Below are 8695 nucleotides of genomic sequence, written 5' to 3'. Positions count from 1 at the left end.
AAGTTACAACAGGCCATAACTTGTTTGTAGCCATAGAATTTGTGTTTATGCATAGACTTGCCATAGCACTCTTGAAGGCTTTTAAGAATTAATATAGATGTGGCCTCATTCATACTTTATCACATATTCAAAAGATTAGAGCTTGGAATCAAAATCAGAAAACTTCTATACACTTAAAAGTGTTTTTCTAAGTCTTCATGGGACGAATAAGCCTTATGTCTGGCGATGAGTAAATAAATTAGCATTCTAGTACTAAGTGCTCTTAAAATAGCTTTGCTATAGATCTATCAATTGTTTATATTTCTTGAATAAGCTAGAAACAAAGAAAGCCTTTTTGTAAAGGTTTATGAGCATTTTTCCATGAAGTACGAGTCAAACAAAAGATCAAAGCAATCCATAAAAATAATTTAAAAAAAAACCTTGAAAAAATGATCAGCATGTTTTAGGTGGAAAAATCTATTTCGGGCAATTAGAAAAATGCTTTTATGGCTTTTTAATAAAAAATGAATTACCCAGTCCCGGTAGACATAGTATATAAATATTAGTTTCAGCTTTATAAGAAAGCTGATATTGTAATATTTTAGCAGCCACATCGTAGACTGGTATGAAAGGGGCTGTAGTAGTAACAGAGAAACCTATCTTCTAAGTGCTATTAGAAAAAGGTACATTCTTGGGGAGAAATCGTGGCCCTATTGAAATCAATGAGAGTTTGACTTCAACAGGCCCAGGATTTCATCTTGTCTGTGGTATACAGGTATATGTGTTCCAAGAGGTTGCATTGAGCCTCTTTGAGAAAAGATGACCTAATACCTATTACTGATGCTGCACTCACATCCATGCACAACACCTTTGACTATGGTGACTATGACCATGCAGGCAAAGGAATCTGCCTGTATGGTTCACTTGCAGAATCAGGGCCTTAGCTGAGATCCTCAAGCCCATATCATCATGCAATCGTAGCTTAAACCTGAAGTTGCAGAAATGGAATCTACTTGTTCATTTAAATTCACCAGGCATCATGAATTCCATTTGAGGAGTTGCTCTGGAATTGAGATTAATTCTTGGGATAGGTTAGGGATGCATTTTTATCATTGGTGATATGATCATTTAAAAATGAGACAAAGAAAATAATAAGCCATGAAAGTGAGGCTTTAAAAGCAAAGCACTCAATTCTTATCTTAAACCAGTATAACTTTACTGCAGCCAAGATACTCCAGTTTTATGCTGGCATAGGCAGAGAGCAGCATTTGGCCAAATGGTCTCCAGTATGCATTTGATACAAAGCATTTGTTGTGGAAACATGTACAGTGTCTCTCATGTGGTGGCTATGGTTAACATTTTCAAAAGCACCTAAATGACTTAGGAACCTAAGTCCCATGAGATTTAGGCTTCTAAATCATTTAGGCACTTTTGCAAATTGAACCCTTAATCTCAGTAAATACAATTCAATAGCTGATTAATAGTTAAACAACATTAGCAATCGGACTCCCTTGACTTAACAAGGCTGCTATTTTATATTAAATAAATACTGTTTACAAGCCACTATTACACTTATGAATGCGAGTAACTACTTATGTAAGTATTCTCTCACATGGGTAATGCTTGCAGGATTGGGACCTTAAGCCTCATTTTAGCAAAGCACTGAAGCATGTTCCTAGGTTTATCACTCTTCAGTAAGTCAGTTAAGCAAGTGTTTAAGACCTTTGCTGAATAGGTCTGGACTGCTGCGTCGGGGCGCTAGTGACATTTGAGAAGGTCTGACTCATAGTCGGAAAGCCTCAACAAATCTATTTGTAAACTGATTGTCGCTGATCTACAATACCTATTTAATGCCTGGGTGGATCTAAGTTGACTGCATATTTAAGAACTATAAAAGGTACTAAAGAACTACAAAGAAATACTTGATCATAAATAAACAATTGAGAAATATGTTGCTGAACAGTGTCCAATTAACTACCCTATGCTGTAACGAAAAACCTACTTAAAACTGATAATATGTTGTCAAGTAATGTCATGTCAGCTTTCAATAAGATAATGAATAATGCTTCTCATATTGTGTAAATCATTTTGTAAAAAGAAAAGGGGATCAGAATAAAGCTTGAACACTGAACCACACATAAATATTTTTTAAAAAGAGAAAAATGACTACACACTGGCATTGTCTTCATTTGGGAATAAGTGGAGGCGGTGGCCTTCATTAACCAATACATGGCCAGCACTTTGTGTCTAGCTGTACCAGTACTGTGTAGACAAGGGCATGCTGGGGTTGGACCAATAGAGATCATCAGTATTTACTGCAACTATGAATAGAAATAAACTTTGATGAGCCCAATCAGTGCAAGCCCCTGCATGTCCCTGTCAACAGTTAGACCCCAGTCTTGCAATTAATAGCACTAGGACAAACTGCTGCTATCAATGGGAGGTCTTGGGCTTTCAGGGTTAACCATGGTACAGCTACACTGTACGTTGGCACTCACATCAGAGTCGGGGCAAAGCCCCAGTGTAGACAAGGCCTTTACTGGGGACTGTTGTATTTTTTTAAAATATACTGTAATACTTGTAAAGTACTTCCCAACAATACATATTTTCAGTATTTATGACAGGCACCCTTACCTTTTCCTCTCAGCATGACAATATACTTTTAAAATAAATATTCATAGGTTCATAGATTCATAGATACTAAGGTCAGAAGGGACCATTCTGATCATCTAGTCTGACCTCCTGCACAGCACAGGCCACAGAATCTCACCCACCCACTCCTATGAAAAACCTCACCCATGTCTGAGCTATTGAAGTCCTTAAATCATGGTTCAAAGACTTCAAGGAGCAGAGAAGCCTCCCTCAAGTCAACCATGCCCCATGCTACAGAGGAAGGCGAAAAACCTCCAGGGCCTCTCCAATCTGCCCTGGAGGAAAATTCCTTCCCGACCCCAAATATGGCAATCAGCTAAACCCTGAGCATATGGGCAAGATTCACCAGCCAGATACTACAGAAAAGTCTTTCCTGGGTAACTCAGATCCCATCCATCTAATATCCCATCTCAGGGGATTAGTCCTATTTACCCTGAATATTTAAAGATCAATTACTTACTTAAATATTGTTAGTTTGTCCCTTCATTATAACCTCATATATCCTTTTCCACATCCCAGAGCCATTTACTAGGATCATAAGTGTAAACAGCTTGTGACGTAAGAATTCCAGACTTTAAAGCTCATTTGTAGACACTTTGCAGCATATGTCGTTTATTAGGGTTTCCATTAAAAAGTATTCTGTTGCCATACTTTACAAACATAAAAGAATGAATAATTGCAAATGATTACTTGATAGGAGACTTCTGTTTTCAATGGAGCTTGGAAATATGTAGGAAATCAGTGACAAAAATGTACCTCATTGACCCATTGCTGGTTATGTCTTTTTAACTCTCATTTCAAAAGAGATACTACTCCCTTAGGGTGGGGTTTTTTTGTGAGGAAAATATTGTTTTTGTTTTTCTGTATATTATTACTGCTGTGCATAGTAGACTCACTTGTCCCCTTTATTTATGACATCAGAGGCCTTGAGCCTGCAATGAGCTCTGTGCAGAAAGACCACTGTAGCTGTGAAGAGCTCCACTGACTACAAGTCACCCATGCTGAGCTATTGCAGAGCCACTGCCAGGATTCTAATACCAACCAAGGTCCTGCCCATTTATATTCTTGATCTTCATACAATATGTTGGGTTTTTAAAACAAAAATTTAAACTCAATAGCCTTGCAAATAAAAATGTTTATACTTTTGCAGGTTTCCTTATTCTCTGTTAAGATGTTCCCCAATTTCACTTAGAATTAGCTGTTTCTATTTTTGGTGGGGGGAAATATGCTAAAAGTTGGTAAGTTTAACTCTTGCTCATAGTATGTCCATGCATATAGACAAAGGGCTTGATTCTCAGTTGACACCACTTTCACTTTATTGACTTCAATGGAGTTAGTCAGGATTTATACTGAGAATAGAATCTGGCTCAGCGTCTGAACTGGATGTCCAGAGAATAACAGGTATAACAAAAGAGTGGCGGCAATTAGAGCTGGTCGAAAAATTTCATACTTCAACTTTTTTAGATGAACAAATGGGACACACTTTTGGTGAAAATATTCATGAAAAATTCAACCCATTTTTAAACGAGCTATAGAGCTGATCAAAACATTTCCAATTTTGAATGTTTTTGATGAAAAAAGGAGACAAGTTTTTCATTAACATTGCGACATACTCCCACCCCCCATTTTTTAATCAGTTCTAGTCATAATGGAGATGCCATAACACTGGTACCTTACTCAAAACTCTGTTGTGATTTTTTTACCCTTGATTGTGTCACAATCACACACCTCACTACTTGCTTTACTGGTATAAAACATGATGGAGAATAGACAGGTAAACAGGCAGAGAGACCTGACTAAGTATCAAATTAGACCCTTGGATACGGGCCCATGAGTCACTGTGACTTCAATGCATGCACCTATCCACAGGCAGAATTTGTCCCTCCAAAAATTATTCTGTACAGAGGCAGGAGTTTTACCTCAGCCTTATGCATCTTACTGAATAAAGTTCCAAACATACAAACGTGCACATGAATAACGTTGTACACATGAACATTCCCATTGAGTTCAAAGGGACTACTTATGTACGTAAAGATACTCATGTATGTAAATGTTTGCAGGACTAGAGCTCATGTTAGCCTTTACTCAGCTAATCAAAATATCCTTTCAATCCAAGTACTATAGACTATTAGTTTAAATGTGATAATTATATAGTTTCATCACCTCCACTATTTGATGGTAAAGATATATATTAAGCAGAAATATGTTACATCATTGTTATCATTTTACTATATGACATGATTGCTTAGTATCTGCTGACATTTTCTTCACTTACCATTGTTATGGTGTGTAATGGTTACATTCTGTAGCCCTACCATTTAAAGAAAAACAAACATTTTTAAAATTAGAAACCCACTGCTTACAGCTGGAATCAAAATCCACATTTCAGCAAATAATTAGCACGTCAGATGTTTGTAAACCTAGACAAATTATTTCATAAGAGGTCAACACCAAAACACCATTATACTGCACCAAATCAAAGTAATGCACATAAAGGGCCCAGTTCTGCTCCTATTGGAACCAAAACTCCCACAAAACTCCCACAGTTTTCAACAGTCAGCCAGATCGGGTCCAAAATGCAGACTTTAGATATTCCATGAAATATTGACCATCTGGAATTTATTATGAAGCAGAAATGCCACCAAACTGGAAATTTCACATAGGAAAAAGAAATCACATTGTGCTTTTATCCTGATAGGCTGGAAATGATGTAACAGAAACATTATGATTTATAACAAATTTATAAGCTGTGCAGGCAGGCCATTCCCAAGGGACATATGTGGTAAATGGAGAATACCAGTGGCAAATAGAATTTACATCAAAGCAATCCAGCAAACCTCAAACACTTATTACTCTATTCATGACCTTTGTTAGTACACAGAGGTAGAATACAGCTTAACATGTAGCATTTATCTAAAACTAAACATTTTGGTTTAAATGATTACTGAAAATGAGATGAAAACTTTATATAAACTATTCAAGATACATTTTTATCATTATGCTCCATTGCCTGTAAATCCTGAAGAAAGTTGATTAAATCAACACTGTTAAAAATATTGGGTTGCTTAGCGAATACAGTATAAATCGTCCACCTCAGGGATCACGATTTGAGCATAATTAAGTTCTGTGATTGTGGTCTCAGTTCAGTTTTTTGTGGACACTAGCCCACATGACAAAGAGCAGCAAATAATGAATCACAAATGGCAATCGCTCCACTAAGGAGAGACCCAGAATAATAAAGCTAGCACTGAGACTACATTACTTCACACCATAGAAGTTGGTGGTGTACAGCATGTACAAAATGGAGGTAGTAGTCTTTATAGAGCTCAGGGGGAAAATGTCCCATTATTCTGCACACAGAATTATGCTTTACCAAGCCTGACCTCTGTAGAAATCATAAATAATAATAATAGGAGTGTAAATCTTTTATTTGTATCACAATAACACCCAGAGGCCAAGATCAGGGCCCCATTGGGCTACGTATCATACAAACAGGTCGTGAGCGACTGTTTCTACCCCAAAGAGCTTATAAGACAGACAAGGTAGAAGGAAAAACAGGCATAGAGAGTCCAAGGTCGCACAGCAGGTTGGGGTGGAGAGAGGAATAGCACACTGGTCTCCTGACTGACACACCACTACCCCATTCCTTGGACCACACTGCCTCCCTCACTGCTAATTAATTAAAGCTTTTATGTTGCCTTTTGCACAGTGCCTTTCTACCAACACTAATGTATTAGAGTTTTATGAGTACTGCATTTACCCAAAATTACTTAGGTCCTGTCCATAATTTCTCATTGCGAAGAGGCTTTGGTTCCTTCCAGAGATTGCTCAGAGCCCCTGACTTAGCATCAGTGAATCTGGGACTTCTTGTTTTCATGGCACTCTAAATATGGACAAATGTTGCTCACCTTGCTCTTGCTGCATCCCACACAGGCTCAAGTGATCATACTTTCCCCCCATTTATCTATACATAGAATAGGAGTTATTTCTTCTAACAATTGCAGACTTCAGATAAGTCATCACTGGAAGGAGAAATCTGGGGGCAGGGGGTTACTTTTCTGAGGCTTGTCTGAGGATTAGCAGCCCACTGGAGTGTTTAAAAAGTGCAAACATCCAAACATTAAATTAAATAAAAATGTGGCTTAATGGCAATAAAATAAGGGCCAGCTTCTTACACTATTAGTCACACTTAGTAATATCTTAGGGTGGGATTTTCAAAAGTGTCTATATAATTTAGCATCACGTTTCTTTGGAAATCAGTGGGACTTGTACTCCAAAATCACTAAAGCACTTTACAGAGTAGCAGCCGTGTTAGTCTGTATTCGCAAAAAGAAAAGGAGTACTTGTGGCACCTTAGAGACAAGGTGCCACAAGTACTCCTTTTCTTAAAGCACTTTAGAAAATCCCATCCTGGCTCTGTGACTAGTTCCATGGATTGCAGTGGGGCTGTTTGTGGAGGAAGGTCTTACTCAGTGTGAGTAAGAATGTCAGATTCTGACCCCAACAATGGAGATTAATTTTATGCAACTATCTGTGATTTATAACAACATATGAAAGGCATCATCAGTTACTCTGCGTGGGAATGCAATGGAATTTCTGATCAGATGATCAAAGACCTCCCAGCCTGTGACAAAATTAGGCAAAATTAGGAATAAAAATTATGGCCTAGATCTTCAGATGTAGCTTCATTGACTTCAATGGAATTATTCTGATTTATAGCAGCTGAAGAGCTAGACCAGGTTGCCATTGCCCAGCCCAGTACAGGCAGATGGAAGCATATGAAACCCACACATGAGATGATATGTCTTTAACATGGCATACAGTTGGTTGGAAAATGAAAAATATTTTCAGCAAAACCTTTCAAAAATGGCATTTTTATGTGTTTATGTATTTATTTAATGATCAGGAAAATGTATGTATTTTCACTGAAAAAAAGAAAGAGAGTGGGTGGGTTGGTCTGGGTTGATTTTTTTTGTTTTGGTTGGTTGTCTTCTTTAACAAAAAAAAAACTGTTTGCTTTTTTCAGGTTTTGAAAACCTGGAAAATTTCCAATACAATGAAAATATTCTGCCAGAAATTTTCATCACCAGCTTTGCTGCACAATCCTTGACCCTTTGGTGTTGGTATCTGTCAATTAGGCAAATACATTAAAGAAAACAAATGTTAAGAAGACCTTTACTTTTTCCCAGATATGCTGCAGAGCTCTGGCTGAGCCTCAGCTGAATGGTTTGAGAATTCTCACTGCTTAGTGGAGCAGCCCAGAGCCCAGAGGCATAACATAGCCCCTCCTTCATCTGCCAATGAGTGGACTATCAGTACGTAGAGCTGCCTTGAGGTCTGGGAGGCAAAAGCTATTAAATCTAAGATTCAAAGCCAGATCTCACACTTGAAAATGCAATGCGCTAAGTGTAGGCCACCAAGACAATCCATGCCATTTCTTTTATATTCAGTCACCCAGCTGCAGTGAGAATAGTTTTTAAAACCCCAGGAAAACATTGGTGTATTTATCACAGATTAAATGCACAAAGAAAAAGAAGGATGCTACAAGGTTAAACTATTCAAACATACTTATAATGTTGGATGTCAAACAATAGCATATTATAAAAAGTACCATGAAAGGCCTACTCCTATAGCAACATTTAAAGAAAACATATGACAGCAATAAAAATGATTTCCACAACTCTTTCACCACTTGTTCTATGTGGGAAAGATAAGAAATAGTCCTGCTCTCCATTTTTTTAAAGAAATAGCTCTCTCAAATAATACATTATAAAAGAACAGCTGTGTGTATTGAGCCTCTATTGTGTGTCATAGGTTATTGCTTTTCTGGAACATGAATTGTATTATTAGCCCTGGTTTGCAAACTTCATAGAATATCATAGAATAGAATCATAGAATATCAGGGTTGGAAGGACCTCAGGAGGTCATCGAGTCCAACCCCCTGCTCAAAGCAGGACCAGTCCCCAACTAAATCATCCCAGCCATGGCTTTGTCAAGCCTGACCTTAAAAACTTCAAAGGAAGGAGATTCTACCACCTCCCTAGGTAACTCATTACAGTGCTTC

Source organism: Dermochelys coriacea, chromosome 1 (assembly GCF_009764565.3).
Source record: "Dermochelys coriacea isolate rDerCor1 chromosome 1, rDerCor1.pri.v4, whole genome shotgun sequence".
Taxonomy (NCBI): Eukaryota; Metazoa; Chordata; order Testudines; family Dermochelyidae; genus Dermochelys; species Dermochelys coriacea.
Note: the sequence above shows the minus strand (reverse complement) of the source record.